The sequence below is a fragment of the Vulpes vulpes genome, chromosome 12, assembly GCF_048418805.1.
Source record: "Vulpes vulpes isolate BD-2025 chromosome 12, VulVul3, whole genome shotgun sequence".
Taxonomy (NCBI): Eukaryota; Metazoa; Chordata; class Mammalia; order Carnivora; family Canidae; genus Vulpes; species Vulpes vulpes.
In genome coordinates, this window is record NC_132791.1 from 129,979,229 (window position 1) to 130,006,688 (window position 27,460).

The 27,460-nt window shown below is 41.8% G+C and overlaps 1 protein-coding gene across 1 annotated transcript in view; it reads left to right on the plus strand.

Annotated features, from left to right (window-relative positions):
• The first annotated feature begins 887 nt into the window (after positions 1-887).
• MMP13 (matrix metallopeptidase 13) overlaps positions 888-27,460 on the plus strand; it is a 66,013-nt gene continuing 39,440 nt past the window's right edge. Inside the window, exons 1-2 of the mRNA XM_026006753.2 lie at positions 888-1,142; positions 1,704-1,743. The gene's annotated coding sequence lies outside the window, so the exon portion shown is untranslated. The remainder of the gene's footprint in view (positions 1,143-1,703; positions 1,744-27,460) is intronic.

Sequence of the window (27,460 nt, forward strand, 5' to 3'; positions counted from 1 at the left end):
CAGGGTGGTTAGTAAGGCTTGCCTCATAGGATGGTTGCAAGAATTATCGAAAGACATGTGGACCACATCAAGCAGAGTGTGGAATATAGTAAGCACCCAATAAATGTTAGCTCTAATACCATTTCCAAAACAATGCTGTGAGGGCATGTAGATTTTATAAGAACACAAGCCAGAATAATAATGATTCTGTGGTTTCCTTCGAGTGTATCAAAATATTTCCTGGATTGCATCAGTCCATTAGTGAGTAATTTTTGTATTCATTTTCTCATTTTTATTTAAATATTTCTCAATATGTTATGCTTTAGATGAAATGTTATACAAGAATTATGATTTAAAGTTTTAGATGTTAAGTCATAACTTTAAACTTTATTATTTTTTATTTTTTGAGAGAGAGAGTGTGTGTGAGAGAGGAGCAGAAGGAGAGGGGGAGGGGGAGAGAAAATCTCAAGCAGGCTCCACGCTCGGAGCAGAGTCCTACGCGGGGCTTGATCCCAGGACCCTGAGCCAAAATCAAGAGTTGGACTCTAAACTAACTAACCCACCCAGGTGCCCCTAACTTTCAGCTTTATTAAAACAAAACTTCTACTTATCCCCCATTAGCCCCTGTCCCTTACTTGGCTTTCTCATTACATCTGTTCGCTTTAGCTGTTTTTACTCTGGTGAGATCTTTACTTCCTTTGCTTATATCTATGTTTATCACCTTTTTAACAACCTGTTCAAAACTTTGCTGCCTCAAGAAGTCTTCTGTGACTGATTCTGACTGTGAAAACCCAAAGGGTAGAAACTCTTTGCAGCTCTACCAGTTGTCAACATTATTTGGAATTTGTTCATGATAATATTCATAAATATTTTTAATTCTGTCTCATGTATTCTCTTTCTGCAACTAGATAACCAGTTCTCCAATGGTTAGGTCATTTCCCCTGGAATTTTTCACACCACTCTTTGCAATGGACAACACTTGATGAGACTCCACTACAGAATAAAATATCCTGCAAAAACAAACACACAAAATTTTAGATAAGAATGGGAGAAGAGTATGGCATGACTACAGTTAGATGGATGCTACATACAGAACTTTCTCAACCAAGCCCATTTACTTCTTTCTAACACAGAAGCAGAGAGTATGGAGTAAATTGAACATGGTGAGTACAAAACAACTGACCTCTTTGAAGCCAGCTGTCTTTTAGATCCATAATTCCCTCATTCACTCAGAAGGTCTTAACAGCTTCCTCGGAACAGTTATCCGAGGTTCTATGGCAATTCAAAATGAATAAAGCATCCTCTTCACCTTTAAGAAAGTTGCAGCTGGGGACGCCTGGGTGGCTCAGTGGTTAAGCACCTGCCCCTGGCTCAGGGTGTGATCTGTGGTCTCAGGATCGAGTCCCGCATCAGGCTCCCTGACTGGAGCCTGCTTCTCCCTCTGCCTGTGTCTCTGCCTTTCTATCTCTGTGTCTTTCAGGAATAGATAAATGGAATCTTTAAAAAAAAAAAAAAAGAAAGAAAGAAAGAAAGTTGCCGTTGAGTGTTGAGTGCTGGTGGCTAAGGGGAAGAACAGCTAAGGATTCACTCGCAGAATGAAATAAGCACAATAAGGATGGTGACTTGACAGTATCTCCAAGACAGCCATGATTGTGCTCCCAACTGCCTAACCCACTCCCTGCATTTGTGTCCATACTCTTTGACTTATATCCTTGTCATTACAGGTGAATTATCCACGTCCCTGTGTTGGCCAAGCCCCTGTGGGTAAGTGGTAAATCTTTTCTCCTGCACTCAGGAGTAGGACTCTAGCAATTTCTCCCCTCTGTCTTCTGCATCATTATTTTTTAAAATAGCTTTACTGAGATATAACCCACATACCATACAATGGACCCATTTAAAGTGCATGATTCAATTGTTTTTGGCATATTATTTTATTAATTTTTCAAATTGCCATTTGATAAAACCATTCAACTCAGTGGCATTAATAACCATCACCATCACCTCGTTTCATAATGATAACCTTGTTATCATCCCAAACAGAAACTATAACCACAAAGCAAGAATTCCCCATTCTCCTCACCCCTCAGTCCCTGGGAGCCTCCAATCTATTTTCTGTCTCTGTGACCTTGACATCTGTTCTAGATGTTTCACATAAAACAAATCATATGGCAGGCATCTTGTCTTTTGTGCCTTGCTTATTTCACTTAGCGGAATGTCTTCAGTGTTCATTTATGTTACAGCGTATATCAGAACTCCATTCCTGTTTGTGGCTGAACCATATTCTCTTGGACATACGTGCCACACTTTGTTTATTCATTCATTTGTTGGTGGACATTTTGAGTAGTTTCTGCCTTTTGGCGGTTGTGAAAAATGCTTCAATGAACATTTGTGCACAGATGTCTGAGTCTCTGTTTTTGATGCTACTGCGTGTATACCTGAGAGTGGCATTGCTGGATAATGTGGTAATTCTATGTTTAGCTTTTTGAGGAACCATCAAGCTGTTTTCGATAGTGGCTGCACCATTTTACATTCCCACCAGTGATGTATGAGGGTTCCAATTTCCCCACATCCTTGTGAACACTTATTGCTTTATTGATTACAGCCATTTTCGTATCAAGTGGTATCTCATTGTGGTTTGGGTTGCATTTCCCTGATGACTAATGATGTTGAGCATCTCCTCATGTGCTTGTTTTCCATCTGTATATCTTCTTTAGAGAAATGTCTATTTGAATTTGATGTCCATTTTTAAGCTGGATTGTCTTTGTTGCTGAGTTACATAGCTATTTATGTATTTGGGACATGAAACTCTTATGAGATATGTGATTTGTAAATATTTTCTTCCATTCCAGAGGTTGTATTTTTACTTTCTTGATAATGCCTTGAATGTGTAATGTTTTAAATTTTGATGAAATTCAATTTATTTATTGTTCTCTTGTTGCTGCTGCTTTGTGTGTCATATCTAAGAATCCATTGCTGAGTTCTAGGTCTTAAAGATTTGCTCCTATGCTTTTTTCTAAGACTTTTAGAAATGTTTAGGTCAATAATCTATTTCAAATTAATTTTTGTATATGATGTCGGATACAGGTCCAACTTTTTTTCTTTTGCACATGGACATCTAGTTGTCCTAGCACTGTCTGTTGAAGAGACTATTCTTTCCCCATTGAAGATATTTGGCAGTCTCGTCAAAAATCAGTTGACCATAGATATATGGGTTTAATTCTCAACTCTCAAGTCTACTGATTGACCTGCAATCCTATCCCAATGCCAGGACCACACTGTTTTGATTACTGTAACCTTGTAACAAGTTTTGAGATTGGGAAGTTTGAACACTCATTTCCAAGATTATTTTGGCCATTTGGGGATAAAGATTTCTTTATCCTGTAGCAGTTTGGAGATACTTCAAAGACTTCCTATTGTCTCAATTTTGCTTTCACAACTCAGTTTTTTGGTTTCCAAGTAACAATATTCAGGATACTTTTCCTTCTGCTGATATAACAGAGTACTGCCATAGCAAATTGATTCTTTGGATCTCTGAAAAAAACTTCCCTATTCCATATGAATTTAAGGATTGAATTTTCCATTTCTGCAAAACTGGCTTTTGGAAGTTTGCTAAAAGTTGCATTGCATCTATGGACCACTTTTGGTAGTATTGACATGAATTTAACAGTATTTAGTTGAACACAGGATCCATGTGCATGGGAAGTCTTTGCATTTATTTAGATCTTCCTTAATTTCTTTCAGCCTAGTTTTCAGTGTATAACTCTTTTATCTATTGGGTTAAATTTATTCCTAGGTATTTTATTCTTTTAGATGTAACTGTAAATGGAACTGCTTTTTAAATGCTTTTGCAGATTCTTCCTTGATGATCTATAGAAACACAACTGATTTCTGTGTGTTGAACTTGTCCCCTGAAACTCCTGATTTCATTTATTAGCTCAAATAGCTTTCTTGTGGATTATTTGGGAATTTCTATATCTGATATCATTTTATCTGTAAATAGAGACATTTTACTTCTTCCTGACTTGCTCTGGCTACAACTTCCTATAAAAAATGTTTAATAACAATGGTGAAAGTGAGCATCCTTGTTTTGTCCCTGAACTTAAGGAGGAAAAGCTTTCAGTCATTCACCACTGAATATGATGTTAGCTGTGGGTTTTTTTGTAATTATGCTTTATCATGTCAAAGGTCTGGTTTTTTTTTTTAAGATTTTATTTATTTATTTGAAAGAGAGAGAAGAAGCACAATGTTTATTTGAAAGAGAGCACTAGTGAGGAGAAGGGCAAAGGGAGAGAGAGAAGCAGACTCTCCACTGAGCAGGGAGCCCAATGTGGAAATCGATCCCAGGATCCTGAGATCGTGACCTGAACCAAAGGCAGATGCTTCACCCACTGAGCTACCCAGGCGCCTCAGGGAAGGTCTGTTCTATTCCTAGTTCACTTCTATTAGTTTTCTGAGAGTTTTAGCATGAATGTTGTTGGATTTTTATCAGATGCCATTATGATCATGTGTTTCCCTCCCCTTTATTCTATTAATGTGATATCTTAATTGGTTAATTTTCTTAAATTGAACCCCTTTGCATTTCTGGGATAAATTTCTCTTGCCCGTGGTGCATCATCCTTTTCAATTCTGTTGGGTTCAGTTTCCTAGTATTCTGTGGAAGATCTTTGCAACTATATTCATGAGTATATTGATCTCTAATTTTATTTTCTTGTGATGTTGTTGTCCGGCTTTGGCACCAGGATGATGCCGACTTTACAGAATGAGTTAGGAAGTATTCCCTCCTCTTCTACTTTTTGGAAGAATTTGAGAAGGATTGCTGTAAACCCTTCTTTAAATGTTTGGTAGAGGAGATCCCTGGGTGGCTCAGTGGTTTAGTGCCTGCCTTTGGCCCCAGGGTGCAATCCTGGGGTCCCGGGATCAAGTCCCACATCGGGCTCCTGGCATGGAGCCTGCTTCTCCCTCTGCCTGTGTCTCTGCTTCTCTCTCTCTGTGTCTATCATGAATAAATAAATAAATAAATCTTTAAAAAATAAATAAATAAATGTTTGGTAGAATTCACCAGTGAAGCTGTCTGGATTTGGACTTTTGTTTGTTAGGAGCAGTCTGTTTTTGTTTTTGTTTTTGTTGAGAGAGAGAGAGAGAGAGAGAGAGAGAGAGAGAGGAGTGGGGGAGGGGCAGAGAGAGAATCCCCAGCCGACTCCTTGCTGAGCACAGAACCCAACAAGGGGCTTTATCCCACGACCTGGGATCATCACCTGAGATGAAATCAAGAGTTGGATGCTCAACAAACTGAGCTACTCAGATGCCCCTTGTTGGGAGCTTTTGATTACTGATTCAATCTCCTTACTTGTTATAGGTCTGTTAAGATTTTCCATTTCTTCTTGAGTCATTTAAGGTAATTTGTGTGTTTCTAGAGAGCTACTCATTTCATCCAGGCTATCTAATTTGTTGATTTACAGTTGTTCCTAGATTCTCTTACAATCCTTTTCATTTCTGGTGATTGGTTGTAATGTCCCCACTTTTATTTCCAATTTTGGATATTTTCATCTTTTCACTTTTTTTTCCTTTTCAGAGTGACATTAGTGTTTCCCCCTCCCTCTGTGTCCTCTTCTCATCCCTCCTTTGTCCTTCCCCAACCTTCCATTCTCCTTCTTCTTCAGCTGGTCTCTTCCTTCCTCCTTCCCTCCCTTCCCCTTCCTTCCTCTCTCCTTCCCTCTCAACAAATCCTTATATCACTCTTGCTCACACTGCTTGGCTCTGACCTCATGGAGGAAGATGGGTCTGGTGATTCAGACCCACTGCTCTGGCTCAATTTCTCACCCCATGTCTTCACTGTGTCTGAGGTGATGTGCTTCTTTGGCCACGATTAACAGCCCCATCATTATAGTCCTTAACCAAGCATGAAACCACCTCATGGTCCTGGAACATCTAGGCAGTGCTGGGTGGGACTGGTAGATCCTGGATCACTGGGGTTCAGAGAGCTGCCAAGTTGGGAGGGAAAGAGGGGCTTTCTCATAATGACGAAATCTCTTTTCAAACAGGAAACTTAATTCCTAACCTCCAGGTTAGAAATTTGTCTTTATCACCAGGTGATAAAAACAAAATCCTTTTTCCTGAGATATTATTACTCCTATGGTCAGGTTGTGATGAGTCTGGAATGAATGATAAGCTTTAAGGTTTTTGGGGTTTCCTGTGCCCTGTCCTGGGACCCTCAGCTGCGGGGGGGGGGGGCTGTCCGTGCTGCCAAGGGGGACATACAGATTCCGTCCAGTGGTGGGGGGAGCTGCAGTGGGCTCAGCACTCGCAGGGACCAGGTTAGTGGTGTGGTGATCTTGGATTTGTGGAGATGTGAGAGGATGCAGGTATATTTATACAACAACCACCTGATTTCCCTGGTGCCTAAGTGAAATAGGCCAAGTTGGTAATATCATCTTCAGTTTATGGAAATGGTGACAAAACTAGGGTTTGGGATTCATTCAAGTTTCTCAGAGTCACTTAACCAGAGGGTGGTTTTTGCTGCAGGAAAATTGTGATAATAATAGAATAATAACAGAATAATAGGCAGTTCCTACAATTGATCCAACAGCTGCTGTGTTGCTACAGACACTGATGTAGACAAATTGATTCTGTGCTTGCTATGGGCTCAGCTCTTTTCTAGGTGCAGTGGATATGACATGGATAGGATTCTTGCTTGCTGGCATTATTAGACAAGATAGATGTGCCAATGAAGGAACACGGCAATAAGATAATTTAAATTCTATAACAGAGGAATTCTGCAAAGAAAACCCAAATATTTTTTAAGTATTTATTTATTTATTCATGAGAGACACAGAGAAAGGCAGAGACACAGATAGAGGGAGAAGCAGGCTTCCTATGGGGAGCCTGATACGGGGCTCGATCCCAGGACCCTGGGATCACGACCTGAGCCAAAGGCAGACACTCAACCACTGAACCACTCAGGTGCCCCAAAACCCAAATATTTAAAGTAAAAAAATTGCCAGTTTTATAAATGACCTTGGAGTGACAGGAAGCAATATACAGGGAGAAAGGGAAACAACCGAAAGTACAGGAACCACACAGACACAGATAAGCAGGCAAGATAAAGCCTGGCACTTTGGCAGGAAATAAATCATTCTGGTAGGATTGTCACAGGGAGGAGTTAAGTGCTGGAGATGAAGAGCCAGCAGAAGCTAGGTATTTAAGGAAATTACTTGTGGTATGTTCAAAGAATTTGAAACCAAAGAGGGACATGATTACTCGGACCAGCTGGGAGATGGATGGAAAGTCCCCTAAGACGGGTGCTGGGAGAAGATTGTTGCAGTGATCCACAGGATGACTCAAGCTCTTTGACACCATGGAAAATGCGGAGCATCTGGAATCTGTTCTAAGACCTATGAAAGGTCTGAGAATTGGAAAGAAAAGGCTGTTCTCTAAAATATGAGAAATTGCAAAACTGAAAATTGATCTACGTAATTAAATTCTCCACAAAATGCCCATGATGTCCATTTGATTAATTATTTAATGAAGAGTGATGGAAGTTCATTGCTTTCAAAAACAGTTAGTGGGCAGGTTTTCTCACTTTACAAGAGTTCAAAGAATGCAAAATTATTGCTGAGAGATCTTAGCCAACCAAAATGGATGACTCCAAGCCAAATCATTTCAAAAGAAAATTTCAAAAAACCCTTTATACATGAAAATACATTTTATTTTATGGAGCTGTGGGTGCATTTATGGAGCTATAGGTGTTTCACAAGATGTGGATGGGCCCCTGAAAGTCAGAATGCCCAGGATTTCCAAGGTCTTAGAACAGCCCTGACCTCTGGTGGAGGAGCTACAGAAACAGGCCAATAACAAGGGAGGAAATTGAAGCAGTCATCAAAAACCTCCCAAGACACAAAAGTCCAGGGCCAGATGGCTTCCCAGGGGAATTCTATCAAATGTTTAAAGAAGAAACCATACCTATTCTACTAAAGCTGTTTGGAAAGATAGAAAGAGATGGAGTACTTCCAAATTCATTTGATGAGGCCAGCATCACCTTAATTCCAAAACCAGACAAAGACCCCACCAAAAAGGAGAATTACAGACCAATGTCCCTGATGAACATGAATGCAAAAATTCTCAACAAGATACTAGCCAATAGGATCCTACAGTACATTAAGAAAATTATTCACCATGACCAAGTAGGATATATCCCTGGGACACAAGGCTGGTTCAACACTCGTAAAACAATCAATGTGATTCATCATATCAGCAAGAGAAAAATCAAGAACCATATGACCCTCTCATTAGATGCAGAGAAAGCATTTGACAAAATACAGCATCCATTCCTGATCAAAACTCTCTGAGTGTAGGGATAGAGGGAACATTCATCAACATCTTAAAAGTCATCTACAAAAAGCCCACAACAAATATCATTCTCAATGGGGAAGCACTGGGAGCCTTTCCCCTAAGATCAGGAACAAGACAGGGATGTCCACTCTCACCACTGCTATTCAACATAGTACTGGAAGTCCTCACCTCATCAAAAGACAACAAAAAGACATAATTGGCAAAGAAGTCAAACTCTCCCTCTTCTCTGATGACATGATACTCTACATAGAAAACCCAAAAGCCTCCACCCCAAGATTGCTAGAACTCATGCAGCAGTTTGGCAGCGTGGCAGGATACAAAATCAATGCCCAGAAGTCAGTGGTATTTCTATACACTAACAATGAGACTGAAGAAAGAGAAATTAAGGAGTCAATCCCATTTAGAATTGCACCCAAAAGCATAAGATACCTAGGAATAAACCTAACCAAAGAGGTAAAGGATCTACACCCTAAAAACTACAGAACACTTCTGAAAGAAATTGAGGAAGACACAAAGAGATGGAAAAATATTCCATGCTCATGGATTGGCAGAATTAATATTGTGAGAATGAAGGAGATATATATAGGAGGTACAAGTGGTGGTGTGAGAGGCTAGAGAGGGTTTTTGGTTAGTGTAACTGCTTGCAGAAGAAAGTTACATTCAGTCTTAAAGTTTGAGTAATAGCACCATAGCTTGTAACTCAGAAAAAAGTGGTCCCCTGCTTTACCCATGCCCACCTTTGAGTCCTGCTTCCACGAGGCAACAATGTTTAATTCCTCTAGCAGTTTCTCCTGGTAGTCCCATCATTTTTCCTAATACATTTATTCTATAATTTCTGAATTTTTCAATTTTATATCCTACAAGGGCCAGAATTCAGGTGAGGCAAAGGAAGCACTTGCTTCAGGCACAATATTTATGGAGGTGTCCCAAAATTCAATCATCAAAATAAGTAATATTTTAATGAAATATTTTAAAAATTAAAATTATGCCAAAAATCCTTGATAAGCAAAATATCAAAATTATCATAAAGGCAGGATCTGATAGGGCCGAGATTAGGGAGGACTGAGAAGAGCCAAGCTGTGTGAGGGTAGGGCTGGATTCTGTCTGTACGGAAACTTCTTGTGTTAGGTCGTAGGAATTCCTGCTCTGCAAATTAGAGTTTAGCCTCCTTACACTAGGCTCTGGCTCCCTGCCTTTCCTTCCCCAATGAAGTTCACCTAATGCCACACCTTGGGATCACCTGGGGACCTGTTTAAATTGTCAACATGTAGGCTGTATCTCCAACCAAGGATACCAGGGTATCTGGGATTGAGATGCAGGTGTCAGCACTGTCGTTACAGTTCCCACATGGTTCCAAGGCGCAGCCCAAGTCAGGAGCCAGGGCCCTAGAGTGACGCCACCACTTTGGTGGAATCCCGGTGAAGTGCTTCCCTTTGGACCGAGTACACATTGCTCACAGCTGAGCCCCATAATGTACTAGAATTATGTTTCGATATTGTACAAATTTTATCCTTGCAGGAAAAAAATTGCTTCATTTTTATATTTGCTTAACTTTTTCTGTACTAACCACTGATTTTTCCAGAACCATCTGGCAGAACTCTGAAATGTTTCTAAATCTAACACATCAGGGCATCTCTTGGGGGTGCATTCTTTCTTGGGGACCCCCCGGGGTCACTCTCATGGTCCCCTATGGCCAGCTGTGCAACCATGGTCCCAGGGAGTTCCCTCCCGTCTCCCCCGTCACAGATCCCTGTGCTCTGGACCCCAAGCCATCTCTATGCTTGGTTTGTTCATACCCTTCTGCAACCTTTCCCTCTATTATTTCTCTGATGATTTTCTCTCCTTCATGTTTTTTTTAATCCCTAGAACTGCTACTATTTATAATGTATTATTATTATTATTTGGGTTGATCTTGTGATTTTCTTATCTTTATGATGTTCTGTTGTTGTTCTGTTTCCTAGGAAATGCCCTTGCATTTCCTCTCTCAATACATCTGCTGACTTTCATTTCTACTTTAGAATATTTTTATCTCCTGGGTGTTTTTCTGAATGTTCTCTTTATTCCCTGAGCATCCAATCCTTGTTTCCCAGTTGCAAGAGTAACTAATCTTAGATTTCTGAGGATTGTAATATTAGGTATAATTTTTTTCAAGTATTCTTCTGTGTTATTGGTCTCCTCAGATCTTTCCTTGTTTGTCACTTTTGCTCCCTGGCTTTCACACTAGAAGCATCGGGCAATTCCAGGCTCTGCTAAATTTATGTTTGACAAGGAGGCACTTGGAATGTGAGTGTCCCCTCTGTGTGTGAACCGGGCTGATTGGAGGATGCAGTGGCAAGCCATCTGGCCCTTCTCCCCTTCAAATACTGGTGCCCATGGGCCTTTTCCCTGGACTGCCTTGAGGGAATAAGTCTGATTGCAGGGTCCCCAGAGCTGAGGGTGACCCTGGGGAGTGGGTGGACAGAGGGGCCCATATGTCTCACTGTTTAGAATGCAAAGTTTGACTCAGTCTCTCTGTCTTCAGCAAAATACCAGTGACAGGACAGGCTCCACCCATGGAGGCTGTATTTTAATTGTTCTAGGAGACTGCCTTAATAATTTTTAAAGCCTCACCAGTCGAGAGGAGGGAAAGTCCACTGTAGTCAAGCAGCTGCAAGAGAAGGACATGAGGCCACCACAGACCGAGTCATTGCCTGTGTCCTGGGGGAGTCAGGACTCACTTGGTGAATTTAATGTGGAACCATAAGGCAAGGTAGCTGAAGGTGTGGATACATCTTTCAAGGACATGTGGTGGTTGGGGAGGGGCTGCCATCAAGGGGGTGGGTAACCTGATTTGTTGTGTCTTCTGCTTTAGAGACTCTAAGTTAAAGCAATGCTGCTCGAGAACCATTAATAATGTGGACAAATTCTTGCTCTCCAGCTCCGTCATCAGTCATCAGGACAATCTGTCCTTAAAATTCCCCAAATCATTTTAAAAGAAGATTTATTTACTTATTTGAGAGAGAGAAGGAGATAGAAAGTGTGTGAGTGAGCAGGAGGAGGGGCAGAGAGAGAAAATCTCCAGCAGATCCCCTACTGAGCATGGTGTCCAACGTGGGACTCGATCCCACAACTCCAAGATCACAACTGAACCAAAATCAAGAGTCAGATGCCCAACCAACAGAGCAACCCAGGCACCCTCCAAATCATTCTTTATGATCTATGGGCATTTTTGAATTCATAGTCTCTCAGTTAAATTTAAATCTTAATTTTACTGGCAATATAAATATAAACCGTTTTCTGGAAAGGTTTCTGCAGAAAACAAATCTCATTAGTTGCAGGGTTTGCTTTTCTGGGTTCCCAGTGGTACACCCTCTCTTATTCTGGTTTGTGGGCCCAGACCGTCTCCACTCCCCACACCATCAAGTGCCACTGGACCTTCATCTAACCTGATGTCGTCAGTGCCAGGCAGAGTTACAGCCTGCTGTGGCTCTTCTGTATGCCCCTTCTGCCCAGGTGGTGCTCCCTGTCCACAACCTTTTGAGGAATACATTCTAAATCTCAAGACTCCATCTCTCACCTCCAACTTGCTCCTTCTCTGTGGACCTTTTGGGAACCTTCTCGGTTCCCATTTCTAACTACTGATTTCACTCATTTTGGCTGGCTGAAAAGCAAGATTGTGAACAGAAAAAGATGAAATCTTGCCTTCAAGGGGCAAGAGAGACCATCCTCTGGAGAGTTCTTTGAAATTGTTTTTCCCTTGGAAAGCAGTCATCCCATCTGCGAATGCACCTCCAGAGGACAGTCCTGGTGGCCAGTTTTGAAAGCGGGGCTGTCTCATCTGTGGTGGAGCAGAGCACATACTGTCGGCTGCTGGGAGCACATTGCTTGTTCAGACTTGAAGGCAGTGACTTCATCATCATTACCCAGACCCTGGGGTTCATGTGTCTGGAGGTGGGGAAGAAAGGAGAGGCATTACGTGGGCTTAGTAAGTGGGAAAGTCACCACAACTTTCCCAGGAGGGAAATCCTGCAATTTCAGGTGATACAATCTCTCTCTCCCAAGTGTCTGTCTTTGGTTCCTTAGCCAGCTGGACACCTCACCTCTCTGCATCTGTAAAGTGCAGGGGCTGGGCCCTAGATCTGCACTGCCTGCTGTGCCCAGCACTTGAAATGTGGCCCACATAAGTCAAGGTGTGCTGCAGGTGGAAAAATACATGCTGAATTTGAAGATTAGTATGAAAAATTGTAAAATATTCATATTTTTTTATTTTTTTACTGAATATATGTTGAAATGACAATATTTTAGGTATATTGGTTTGAATAAAATACATTATTAAGATTAATGTCACTTTTTTTTGGCTTTTTTAATGTGAAAATTAGAAAACTTAGAATTGCATTCTGGCCCATACATGGCTCTCATGATGGATCACGCTGTATTTCTACTGGCCAGTGCTGCTCCAGATGGAATATAATGTCCCTGTTGGCTCCCCAAGTCTATGACTCTAAATGTTTTCATCCCTGCTAGTTACTCCAGAGAAAGAACTCATAGAGCATTTAAAGTAATTCTTGCCCTTGAGAAGCTCAGAATCTCACTATAAAGGCTAAGCTTAAATGTTAGATATGAGGTCTTGGGCTGATGGAATCATGAGCACCTGCTCAAATATGTGGCTCAATAAACATGCGGCAGCTAGAGAGCAACTAGCTTGGATCTGTTTAAACTAACAGGAAGAAAAAAAAATAAACTAACAGAATGTAAAGAAAAGCAAGGTAGCCCCAGGTGAACTCAATGTTTCATATTAGGGCTTTCCTAATGGACCTTGCATTTTTAAGAACTCTCTACCAAGAAGGTGGGACATAACCTCTCTCCTGGCCACCCCGATCTAGAGCTTGTGGTGTATAGGGCACCTTCTAACTGAGAGCAGAAAAATAAGAGAAATTTTGAGGCATTGAAGATGCAAAATGCTGGTACATTAAAAACAATTACTGTATAAAAGAAATTTAACTTTTAGGAAACATTACCAATACCAAAGAAAGCATAAATTTAGAAATTTGCCATGACATCATCATGGTCATTGATATTCAAACATCAAAGGGCTAAATGCATATTTTGGAGTGGAAGGGATATAGCCAGAAGGAAAGCTGTCTGTAGAGACATCTCACAATGACCAGCTCTAAATATTATTGTGTGATGCACAGTCAGTTCAGGTTCTGAAAAACTTCCTGGCAGCCTTTTAGACTTGCTGTTGGAAACATCAAACATCTTGAAGAAACGTTTTGTTGACTTGGCAGGTTTCCTGAGCTTGACATGTCTCCCCCAAAAGTAGGGAAAATGAAATTGTTGCTGTAACTGAGCCAAGTTCTTCCACATAACAGCAAGAATACACTTGCTCATTTAAATGAAGACCTGCCAATGTGAGCAGTACCTCTAATAATCCTTATTCCCCGAAAAGTTCAGAGAACATCATAATGAGGCTCCTACTAAGCAGAAGAAAACGACCACTAACGTCCACTCCAAAGTGAAAAGAACAAATATAAGCCACGTGCCCATTCGAGTGAAAAAATCTGTCTTCACGGAGCCCTCGGTGCTCTGCCCTGGTTCATACCTCACTGACCGATGGTGATGACAGAGTAATTTTAAGGGAAGAGCAATGCTGTGCAGTTGCTTCCCCTCTGGTGCAGGGCATCAGTGAGGTCCTGCAGTGTGCGGGGCTGGGACTCTTCACACATCTTCGTGTCTGCTCTTGCAGTTCACACCTCCAATGGGGGAAAAGGGTGCATGTTGTCTCAAGTGTGAACCTTTGAGGCCAGGAGCTCATTCATCTTTTCAGAAACTAGCATAATGTTTAGCACATTGAAATTCACCAAATGGTGAATTAAAGTGATTATTTAAAGACTCTTTGGACACTGCCACTTGGTTTCCTTGAATGAAAGCTGAGACATAAGTATTTAATTTTGAGATTTTATTTATTTATTTGAGAGAGAGAGAGCACGAGCAGAAGGAGCAGCAGAGGGAGAGGGAGAAGCAGACTCCCCACCGAGCAGGGAGCCCAATGCGGGACTTGACCCAGGACCCTGAGATCATGACCTGAGCTAAAGGCAGATGCTCAACTGACTAAGCCACCCAGATGCCCCAAGAGATAGGTATTTCTGAGCAAAACTGTTTATACTGAGGTTTAGAATGAAGGGATAAGGGTTTAGGTGTTTTCTAAAACTTCAAGAAGCCTGTGAAGACATAGTTGGAAACATGAACTATTTCAGGTCTGAGTTACTGAAGAGTAAGACGTAAACAGGAAGAATGCAGCTGGATGCCTTTTTGCATGTTGCAACGTCAGAACATCATTTAGAAAAACAACGGACTGCAAATATTCTCCTGAATAAGCAGGAAAGGAAAAGGGGAAAGTGTCGGAAAACATTTCATACTGGGGTTTTTCCTGGCTTTCCCAGCCTTAGACATCTAAAGAGAATTGTTTCATGTGGTCTTTGGTGTCTGCTTGCAAAACATGGCAGCCTATTCTTGAACACAAAGAGGTGTTTCAGGATGTCTGTTGAGTGAACAGTTCTTAACTTTTCAAAATGTGTAAATTAAACTGGTCACAAAATCGTTTTTGTTTTCAGGAGTTAATAAGAACCTATTCCTTAACACTCTCTTCTCTGGTTTTTATTCTTATCTTCTAATGTCTCAAAAGTCAAGAATGATATTCTTTTTTACTAAACCCCAGAAGCACACTTTTGGTCTTTGGTTTTCCATGACCTTGTATGACCGCCACTTGCTATCACTGACCACCTTCTCCTTCCTGAAACTTCCTCTGTTCTGATTTGCAAGACATCACACATTCCAGTCTCTGCCCACCTCTTCACTGGTGCTTCCTTTATAGCTTCTCAAATTCCTTTTGACTCATTGCTCTGGTGCTTCCTCAGGCTCTGTTTTGACCTTCTGAACTCCTCTATACAGTCTCCCCAGGAGAAGGGATCTACTCAAGCCTCTGCCCTTCCCACTGTGCTATGTGGATGTTTCCAGATCTATAGTCCTACAGTCCATGCCTCCATAGGAACATTTCCTTTGCTCGAGTGTCCCTGAGTTTGACCTAACAAGTGTCCAGCAGGACTCTATCTTAACCTCTACACCAAGAACCCCCTTCCAGTTATTCTCTCTTAGGACCATCTTCATGTGGCTCATTCTCTCCTTTCATTCTTCACAACCTGCCAGGCACCCAGTCCTGTAGATCTTTGCTCTGAAGTGTCTCCTGTCTCTTATGGCCTCTTTTGTGTGTGCCACCATCAGACAAATCACACCAGGATTACTGTGCCAGTTTGGCGGCTGTTCACAGGGGATTCATACAGATACGGGTTTCTTCTCCTTCCTGGTATACCTGCATCATGGTGCCCAGGTGAAATCTTATCTGCACTGATTTTATTTCCTTTGGTAGAAAATCTAAACCCTTCTTAGTGTGTGTGTTTTTTTTAAATTTTACTTATTTATTCATGAGAGACACACACACACAGAGATACAGAGAGAGGCAGAGACACAGGCAGAGGGAGAAGCAGGCTCCATACAGGGAGCCTGACATGGGACTCGATCCTGGGTCTCCAGGATCAGGCCCTGGGCTGAAGGCAGCGCTAAACCACTGAGCCACCCAGGCTGCCCTCCTTCTTTGTGTTTAATGGTGAGATAGTTTGGCAGTAGAGAAAGGAAGATGGAAGGAGCAGAACCACAAGTGAGGCCAGAGAGGTCTTGGGGGCATGCGGATCAGGCCAAGGATTCTGAACTTTATTCTACGGAAAATGTGGAACCACTAACACACATTCAGAAGCAAAGGGTGGTGATATTTATATCAGACTGGATCTGTTTTCGTTAAAAAAAAAAAAAAAAAAGCAACACTCCAAATGCAGAGTGAAGAACAGGTTGTGAGGAGACCCTGGAAGCAAAGGACCTAGTTAGTCAGGAATCTATTCAACAGTTCTGGGGAGATGTAAGGGTAGTGATGAGAGCTTGATGGATTTGGGGTCATATTAAAGATAGAGTTTCAAGGCTCTTAGAGCTCAGAAAGTGGTACAGACCTGTACAAACAGCCCTACACTGACACATTGCAGGAAAAGACACATGTGCACTTCATCAGTGTGATAAAGGAGGCCGTCATCGCTCTAGTTCAGATAAATCTAGACAGTCTTACAGAGGAGGCACCTGAACCCCTGAACAGAATCTTTGAAGGTGGTTAATAATTAGACAGAGAACAGGAAGGGGATACATACTCCAGCAGAGGGAACAGCACTTGCAGAGGCAGGGGGATGAGACAGCATGGTGTGCTCAGGAGATTCTGACTATTGGAATTGGGCTGACATTACGATGCAGGTCTCAGGGCTGGCAAAGATGAGTGTGCATATCCAAGGACCTTGTTTGGACTTTGTTCTGTGGAGCTGGGAGTCTTTAGAAGGTTTGGGACAGTGAAGGGTCATAATAACATTCCCATTTGGAGCCATTGCTCAAGCAGCAGTGAAGAGAATGGTCTGGAGAAGCATTGACTGGAGCCAGGGAGGCTAGCTGAGGAGACACGTGGTTGTTCAGGTGGGAGATGATGAGGACAGGAATTAAGGCAGTGGCTGTGGAGGGAGTAGGGAAAGGAAGAAAAGGAACTGTACAGATGATAAAACTGATAGGTGTTCTGAATGATTACATGTGCGGAATTAAAGGGAGGGAGAAATCCAAGCCCCGTTCCAAGTTTCTGATGAGGGTACCTAGGCAGGTGAAGGGGCTATTAAGCAGGGTGAAGGATAATGGATTTCATTTGGAACGTGCAAGGTAAATGAGCCTCTGAAATACTGTGTGGAGATGTCCAGTAGGTGGTTGAATAAAATGGTCTGAAACTGAGGAGGAAGAACCGGATCAGATGCACACACACAGGTTACTGAGATACAGGTGCAAAGTGAAGAAGCTTTCTGAGGTCAGGAGTCCTGCCACTTCTTCTAGGAGATCCCGGAGTGTATCCTTTTTAGTGCTTTGGATATCCGGTAGATACTCAATGAATGGTTAAGCGATAAATGGATCAAACTGAAAATTTGAGTGACTCATCCGAGTACTTAAAAACTTTTAAAAATAGCAACTCTCTTCTTATCACGGAATTTTCTTGTCTGTCTTCTTCATTAGATTATAAACCCCTTAAGGAAACTGACCATGTCTAATTCATCAAATTTTCACTTACCGGATTACCTTTTAATAGAAATGTCAATTTAATAAGTATTTGTTGAATGAATGAACAAATAGAATTTAGTCAGATGATGTGGCAAAGAGCTCCCTGGATGGACACAGTGCAGGAAGGCATTTAAATGAGTTCAGGTCCACCCACGTTGAAGCAAATGGTGGGTATTTGTCGTTTCTAATGGCTGAGTAATATTCCATTGTATACATAAACCACATCTTCTTTATCCATTCATCTTTCGATGGACACCGAGGATGGAACTGGAGGGTATTATGCTGAGTGAAGTAAGTCAATCGGAGAAGGACAAACAGTGTATGTTCTCATTCATTTGGGGAATATAAATAATAGTGAAAGGGAATATAAGGGAAGGGAGAAGAAATGTGTGGGAAATATCAGAAAGGGAGACAGAACATAAAGACTCCTAACTCTGGGAAATGAACTAGGGGTGGTGGAAGGGGAGGAGGGCAGGGGGTGGGGGTGAATGGGTGACGGGCACTGAGGGAGACACTTGACGGGATGAGCACTGGGTGTTATTCTGTATGTTGGTAAATTGAACACCAATAAAAAATTAACTTATTAAAAAAATAAATGAGTTCAGGTATGTGGGATCTTCCTTGAATACCTTTAAAAATGCACTTAGGTGGGAGATCTGAAGAACATTTTTAAGGTATATTATTCAGCGAGGCAGTGCTTTGGATAGTGACAACAGTTGGAGAGAAACAATGTGAGTTCGAATGCTTTATGATCTCCCTTGAGCATTTTTTCTCCAAAATGTACTTTATAGCTTGTCCAAAGACATTTTAAAGGCTACTGTTAAATTACCATGATGAAAGTAAGCAGGCTCCATATAGATTTTAAAGCCCTTGGGATAGTATCAAGTTCATAATAGGAAAGGTAAGCTGACTGCCAAACCAGCATGGTAAATCACAGGGCACTGAAGCGCAGATGCAAGATAGAGCCCATGGATTGTTTGTCTAGTTTTGCAGAATACTGAGTGACAAAACTTCAGGGAAAAACATACAAACCGTTTGTCATCAAAATTGTTTATACTTGCTTGACAGGTGCTCTACTACCTTATCCATTTACTATAAACAGTATGTGTCTGTCACCGCAGTTTTAAGTCTCCGAGAAACACCATAAGCAGAATCAGAACACATATGTAAAAGACATACATAGTCCTTCGTCCCCTTCTGACTCTGTACTTGGTAGATTTTGGATGCCAGAGTTGAATCACAGGATTATGGGGAAGCCTGAACATTCAATGTACGATCTCAGGACTGGCTTTCCAGACATGAGTGAATATATAGACCACATTCTCCCAGGAGGTCTTCCTAGGACAGAGAAGCCCTGGATGTATAATAAGAACTCAGTATGGTGGTAATAATGTATTATCTCACTTAATTCTCATAGCAACCCTCTTAGGTAATATTTATTATGATGTCTATTTTCACGTGAGGAAACTGAAGTTTAGGGAACTATGAAACACAGCCAAGGTCAAACAGGAAGAGTTCATTAGAAGTTGGATCTATGTCCTTCTAGAGCTGTTTATGAAGCCATTCATTTGATAGATATTTATTGAGCACCTGCTAGATGTTAGATACTGGGGTAATACTGAACCTAACAGATGTGTTCCAGCTTTCAGGGAATTTACTGTCTAATGTGGTAGAGAAATCTAATCATACAAAAGTGTATAATTGTAGTAAATGCTATGAAGAAAATGTACGTGGAGGTATCAGAGCATGGAAAGAATTACCATAGCACTTGGCACTACGGTCATGTGTGAAATATTTAGCCCCAGTACAGCACTGCCATTGGCCACAGAGTGGAGCCAGCAGGTGTTAAAGTTCTGGTGTGTACTGGGTGAATTTCTGCAATGCTTGGCACATGGATGCTAATTGTGGTTCATTGACTGATCAAATCGTCTTTATCCCATTCCCCTAGTGCAAACAAATGCCAACCAAACTACTATGTATTCATTTACCTAAATGAATACATTATTTTAATTCTGGGACCTCTCACCAATCCATTATAAACATGAGGAATTTTGTTCTGTTTTTATTCATATTCTCACCAGGTCATTCTGGAGTGCAGGAAAGATCTGGCTTCTTGCTCCATCATGTCAGTGGATCTGGCCATTTCTTAAGATTTGGGATAATTACTCAGTAGTATTTTTGTAAAATGCTTAGAACTGTGCTTGGCACATAGTAGATATAACTGGTATTAATGTTATTATTTTTATTGTTGCTATTATGATTATACCACTATTTACTGCTTTTGTAGGCGATAACTTAGGTGACAATTTATGAGCATTAGACTCAGAACAATGAAAAGTATCTATCTATATTCAATAACACATCTAAGGTAGCCATCTAGAAAAAAATAGCAGCTTGAACCTCTAACTTTGCTTAAAATAACTTCCAGATGGCGCAAAGATTTGAATGTGAAATACAAAATCACAAAAGTAATAAAGCATATATAGGATAATATTAGGATGATTCTGGAATAGGGAAGGTCCAAATTGAAATAAACTCAGAAGTCATAAAAGAAAGCACTGATATTTAATTCAACGGCATAAAAAAATGAATCCATGAGGGAAAAACAAAGTCAAAATACAATTATAACTGGGGGGAAATTTGCAACTCATATCATAGACAAATGGCTAATTTCCCTAATATATAAAGAATGCAAATTAATCACTAAGGCAAAGGTCAATAACCCAGTAACAAACTAGCTAAGGCTATGTGTTTCTTAAAAAAGTGGGTCTTTAATATAAAATGTTAAAAATTACTATAAATATTTAATCTCATAATAAGAGAAATGAAAATTAAGTGACAAGGAAGACCATGTTTCAACCATCATATTGGCAAAGATTAAAAAAAAAAAAAACACTGGGAAAAAAAAAAAAAAACACTGTATCAAGGTAGGGGTTGAGAGGGGAAATAGATATTTTCAAATATTTTGGGTGAAAGAGTAAATTGGTGGAACTCCAGTGGAAAGCAAAAAAATGCAAACCATATGACTCAAGTAGCTCTATTAGTAATTTATCCTAAAGAAAATTATTTTCACTAATGCAAAATAAAGAACACAGAAGTATATTCACTGCAGCATTGTCTATAATAGCAAAAATAGAAAACAGCATAAACATCAGCAGAGGTCTGGTCCAATTTATAGTGGATCTATACTATGGGATTCTATATGGCCCTTCAATAAGAATAGAATTGGTCTTTCTGTACTTGTAAATCTACAATCTGCAAAGTAGATATTAAAGTAGGAAATGAACAATGCAAAACATTGTGTGTAACACACTACATATGTGTAAAAGGACACTGTCATATATGCTCTCATAAATATAGACTATCTCTGGACAAGGCACAATAACACCAGAAGGAAGATTTCTGGCACCTCTGGAGAGGACACTGAGTGACCGGGATTCGGGGGTGGGCGGCCGATCTAAGTTCTAATATTTCACTGTGTTCCCTTTGCACCTTAAATTTTTCCTTATATGTTGTTAATTCAAAATTAATTAAAAATTATAATCTCCATCAATAGCCATTTGATTGGGGTGTTTTTTAATAAAGTAACAGAATCCTAGATGTGAGAAGGACTTTGGGGGCATCTCATTTAATCTTTGTTACCAGGGCAGGAATCCTCTCCCGACAAGAGCAGCACATGGTCCATCAGTGGGAGGGCCAGTGGCGAGCCACCAAAGCATGGGCCAGGCAGTACCAGGGGCAATGGTGGGACATGGCCTGATTCTGGATGTGAGTTTCATGATGGAGCTGAATTAATCATCTGCTCATATTAGTTACCCAAATTCCGAGCCCTCAGGTAGCAAATAAGCAAATAACAAAGTCCAGTGGAATTGATTCTAAATAACCCTTGTAAAATATATAAGTATTATATATATTTAATAGTATATTACATATGATATATTCTTATATGTTATTTTTAACACCAAAGAATTAACAGACAGGAACTCCATTTTTTTGACCTGAGTAGTCAATAATTCAAATCTATTATTGTTCAAAGGGTCCCAGGCTTTGAAATTGGGTAGACCAGGGCTTGCTTGCATCCTCGCACCTTCACTCACAAGGTGTGCGACTCGGGCTAGCAGCTCACAGGGCATCGTGTAAGAGCTCCCTTGTGTAAGAGCATCGGTGATTCTGTGAAATAGTGTGTCAAGAGTGTCCAGCACAGTGCCTGGCACAGAGTAAATACACACACATAATTGTACCTTTTCCTGTTCCCTGTTCTCCAACTCCGCCCGAGAACCTTTCCCATAAACCCACTGGAAAACTGAAATCTTTTTTATTCTTTTTAAAATTTAAATTCCAGTCAGTTAACATACAGTGCAATGCTAGTTTCAGGTGTACAATGTAGTGACTCAGAACTTCCCTATATCACCTGGTGCTCATCATGACAGGTGCACTCCTTCACCCTCATACCGTTTCCCCCATGCCCCCACCCACCTCCCCTCCGGTGACCTTCGTGTGTTCTCTGTAGTTCAGAGTGTGTTTCTTGGTTTGTCTTTTTTTGTTGTTGTTCATTTGTTTTGTTTCTTAAACTCCACATATGAGTGAAAATCCAAATCTTAAATGTGCCTTTGTCACATTTATAAATTAAGAAAATGTATTTCAGAAACAGGAGAATAGAAAACAAATACTTTTATGATGTCCTTTGCTAGAAAAAATGTTTGGGTCTGATAAGAACGAACCTATCTAATTTATTATCAAAATCAATCATTTTATTAGGATTTTAAATTGAAATGGTCCTGCTGTTTTCTAATGATTCAGAAGTGGCGTTGTCTTCCCAAAAAGTTCATAAAGTTTCCTTAACTTTATTCCTCTTGGGTAAAGATCCTTTTACTGAATACTAAGATTTCAGAAAGGTAAAGCAAAGTGTAAGGGATTTGTGGTACATTGGGGAAGTTAGGCTAGTTCATTTCACATTCTGGAAATAAATTAAGAAAAATGCCAGCCGTCATTTTAACAAAGCCAACCCCAAGCACGAAGACCTCAACAATTTCCCCTTACATTTGTGCACATTCCACATTCAGCTACCACTCTCCACCCCACCCACCCCCAACACACACACATTCCAAGGCATGCCCTGAGAAAAGTTCACTCTTGTATCCCAAAATATTTTATTTGGCTCAGGTGGCTTTTAGAATGCCATGTCAGAATGGTGTCCTATTCCATACCTTCCATTTTCAAAAGCCCCTGTTGGAAAATTATATTTCTGCTATTCCCAGATAATAAATTAATGGATGAACAAATTAATTTATCTAATAATCTTCCATTGGCACAAACCAAAATCCTTTTTGGACAGAGATTTTGCCCCAATTACTAATTTTGGACCTCAATGCCTTGCTTTTGCAATTGTTCACCACCTGGTCCTTTCTTGACTAATTGTACCCATTTCCTGCTGGATGCTGTGTCCCTCTGCAGCCAGGCGAATCCGCTGGTGATCCTGTGGACATGACTCATCTACTCCTTCCTTTTAGTCATTTTTCTGACCATACCCTCGCCTGACCTTCTGTTATGTCTCCACTTCATGCCATTTCCTTTCTGGTTTCAAAACACTTCTCAAAACTTCATGTGACCTTCCCAGATTAACCTGCTCTCATAATTCCATCAACCTCTTAGAATATGTGCTTCTGTATTAAAGACTGAAGCGAGTAAGCCTCTTATCACATTGAGAAGAAGGTAGTGTTTCTAGACAGAACATTGGGCTGGGGTGCATCTCAGAGGGTTATCTAGCATTACCCCTTAATTAACTCCCCAGATGAAGGAAGCTGAGGTCTAGTGAGCTTACCTTGCTTCGGACACAACTCCAGACCCTTGACTCCTGGTCTAGTTCTCCTACCACCTTGAGCTCTATTTTATACTCACCTCCCTCCCTGGGTACAATTACTTTAATCCTGTTAGTAACACAACTCAACGACTTGGGTGATGACATCAGAGTTCCTGTCTCCCATCATTTAATAGTTGTGAATTTCTTCATCTGTGAAATGAGAAGTGTTAGTGCCCACCTTATGGGATTATTGTGAAGTCTAAACGGGGATGATCCCTACACCTGAGAAAGGGTAGGTGTTCAATAAATAGTAGAGGTGGTAGTGATGATGGGGACTGTCGTGGATATTGTCTGCTCCTTGGGAGCTCTGTCCTGGTTCTTCTCCTACTTCTCTTAAATGTCTTCTTTATGAGGCTGTCATGCGATTTCTATCCTTAATGTCAAGTCCTGCAGGAAGGTCTGGAGCAAAGGAAGCCATCAGTGTGAGATCACAGAAGCTGCAGTGGGTGTGGACCATCCTGCTGAGATAACGATAGAAAGATGCGTGAGGTTGGTTCTCAGCAGACATGCAAGCTGTGGCTCTCAGCCCGTCCTTCCCCTCCGTGTGCTTAGACGATTGGCTGAGCCCTCCTGTCCCCTGCCATGTACTGCCTTCAGACTCCATCCTCTCTCTCTCTCTCCAGGAGTTCTCGCTGTCCTCTGGTCAGTTTGTCTGTCCTCTCCTCTGCTGTCCGCTCCCATACCACATGCTCTTCCCACAGCAGCTGGCTGGCACTGTGTGCTGACTTCATGGCTCTGGCAGTCCAGGGCAGTTTTATTCGTCCCTTTGGTGGAGGGAAAGACTCAGAGAAGTTCTGAGGCTGCCTAAGGCTCTGCAGCTGATGGAAGCTGCGTGGAGACTCCAGACCACCTCCTTCTGCCTTGAGGGTCCACACGTCACCCCAAACCACATGGCCAAATAAACCAAATACTGCAGATGGTGACAGCGTGTCTGCTGTGATCCTGCCCGCTTGCCTGCAGTCCCCCAGAGGTCCTGAATCTCTGGCCACAGGCCTCCGCCCCTCTCTCAAACTGTACCCTGCCTGTGCTGCCAGCGTGCCCGTACTCGAGCATGCATCGTCTGCTTGGGCACCAAGCATTTTGTAAACATGGTAAGATGTGAATAGTTCCTAAAAAATTTACAGTGAACGCCTCCAGCCTTGTGCCAGCTCCTTGCTTCCATCTGCTATCTTTCCCATTTCAGCCTTGAATGTCGGGCTACTCCAATCTTGATTCTGGAATCAATACTAGATTCTGTCCATTGTCCTGCACAGACCAACCCACATGCAGGCCACAGAGTGGCCTCTGCTCTGACCCCAAGAGGAAAGTTCTGAACAACATGTTTTCACTCTTCCTGAATTGGGAAGAGCAAACCCTTCTGCAGCCACCTGAGGTTACTGCTCTGTGGATAGAGATACAAGTAGACAAAAGCATCCAACTTGGTCTAGAATATGAGCACTTCCTGTACCTTAAGAGCCTTAGCGCTGAATGTGCTAGGAGATGGGGAAATGAGTAAGTTCTCACGGGCCCTGGAACTGCTTCCTTCCGGGAGAGGAGAGGTGGGTGAATGGATGCTTCCAGAGAGAGCAGCGCTGCAGCACGGTCCCTTCCATGGTAGGAGTGTGCAAAACGGAGGCATTTACAGGAACTGGGGCCATCAGACTCCCCAGAAGAAGTGCTCAAGCGAGCATGAAAGATCTCTAGCCAGTTAGACGTGGAGGGGTGAGAAGCACACTCCAGGCAGAGCAAACAGTGAACAAAGCAGGTGCAGTGAAGGAGCGTGTTGTGTGTGGGAAAAGAGCACTTGTTTAGAAGCAGACCTGGACAGAGAAGCTGGGGGGCCAGGCCTGGCCACACCAGAAGCCTTGCCCACTTCTCAGAGGGAATGGAGAGACAAGGCAATGGCATGGTTGGGTCTGTAACCGAGATAGGGCCCTGATGGGGAGCACAGACTAGGAAGACGTGTGGGGGCCATTGTCACAGACTGATGACAGACTGATGGCCATGTAGGGCAGAGGGACAGAGACGTGCTCAGGACCTAAACTTGGCAGTCCTCGATGGAAGGCTGAATCTGGGAGCTAAGGCAGCTCAGGACGATGTGGGAACTGGTATGTGTTGGTGCCATCTGCTAATCCAGGGAGCACAGGTCTGCCCACCCTGACTCTCGGCGTGGAGGAGGAAGGGGATGAGTGTGGTGCTGATCATGCTGACTCTCAGGGGCCTTTGGAGCTTCAGGTGGAGGAGCACTAATTGTTCACTCCCTGTTTATGCAATAGTCAACTTCTCAGGGGAGATTCTCTGCACTCCACTCACCCTAGTAACGGTCATCCCCTCCAAACTTCCATGCTGTTCTTTCCATAATAATTACCAAATTTACCAAATTTGGTACCAAATTTGTTATTTTCCAGTTATCTAAGATGAGTATCTGCTTTCTCTCACTAAAGTGTAAGTTCCTTGAGAGTAAGTGTTCTTTGTCTATTATATTTACTACTCTACTTATCCCCAGCTCCTGGAAGGGAGCGTGGCCCATTGGAGGCATTTGATAAATATTTGAGAATTGAACGAATGAGTGTCACTGTGGGCAGTTTATTTTATGAGCTTTTCAGGGGTAGCTGAATAGCTCCCTACAGACAGTGAATTCTTTACAAGTATCCATGGGTCTACTGCCTGGAATCCACTCTGATATGTGTGTCTCCTTCCTCCTCCCCAACACTCACCCTCCCCTCCATCCTCTCAAAAAAAGCTTCCCATCTTACTCTCCTGACCATCAAGTTTCATAATTTTACATTGCCTGTGGTTCAGGTTCCTGGCAAAATAAAAACTTCTGGGAGTCTAACCTATAGTTTTCTAAGTGTACAAACAGACAGCCTGGTCAACGCAATTACTTTTTCACAGCTGGGTCATATTGGAGTTAAATCAACAAAAGAGTATACTGTTTGCTTGGCATCTGGATATTTGGTCTGAATACTTTCCATCACAACCTGTGAAAAAGAGCCTGGTAAATCAAAATGTGAAAATGATTTTTAAGTCACAACAAATCTAAAAGGCAATAGGATTTTTGGTTATGGTTTGGTTTCCTTTCCCCCTGACCACTCTGTGATCCTCTTGATCCCTGGCCAGCCCATTGCAGTTGCTTTCTGAGCAGAGTCCTTGCCTCCAACCAGGGCTCACCCTGTCACCAGAGGGATATCTCTGACATATGACTGGTGCATCACCCTTAGGCCTCCTTGTACATGTGTGTGAAGTACTCATGTACATGTTGGTCCTGATGGGGATACAAACTCTTGGAAGGCTAGTGTCACTTTAATGACTGTGACTAGTATGGCACTTGTCATGTAATAACTCTGTTCAAAACTCTTCTCTTGCTTCTCATTTTCTATGGAATAAAGTATAAACTTACTTGAAGGTTATTCCAGTCCTCTGCAACTTCATTCAACCTTTAAAAAAAAATCTCCATCTCTTGCTTTCTCCCCTCCATATGTATGGAGCAGGCTGTTCTGGGATATGAGACATTCTGACAAATCTACTTTCAAAATGGCACCTCATCATGTCAATCACTGTTTTGCTTTTGCTTTTTAATCATCAGGTAACCTGGACAACAGATACTCCTGTCCCCATTTTTGGCGCCCACTAATTGAGTTTCCCCTAGCCTCAAACTTACCCCCATCCCGAGTCATGACGAAGTACATTTGCAGATTGCTCAATAATTTAAAAAGTTGAAAGACGCCCCAAACCGTCCATATCACATTGGCCTCCTGAAATGATTTTGTCCATCCTGCTGGAGGCTTCTTTGTCTAGCTCTCCATGAACATTCATATTTGTACCTAGAGTCCTGTTGTTCCCTCTGCCTCTCAGTTCACCTCCCAGCCCACTATTCCTTTCCTGGGTAGACTTGCACAAACCCTAACATCTTTCAACACAGTTAGACAACCACCTCCTCTCCACAGACTATACTGTTCCCCTGCTGTCGGCAGTAATTTCTTTCCTTTCTATGTCTCCAAAGGCATTGTTTACACCACTTTTAGAACATAGACTACAGTCAGACTTGAGGCACAGAGAGTTGAGTGTCTGTCTTCTTGGAGGTGAAGGTCTCTTTTCACTTGATTCCATGAAGAAGGAATTTTCCCT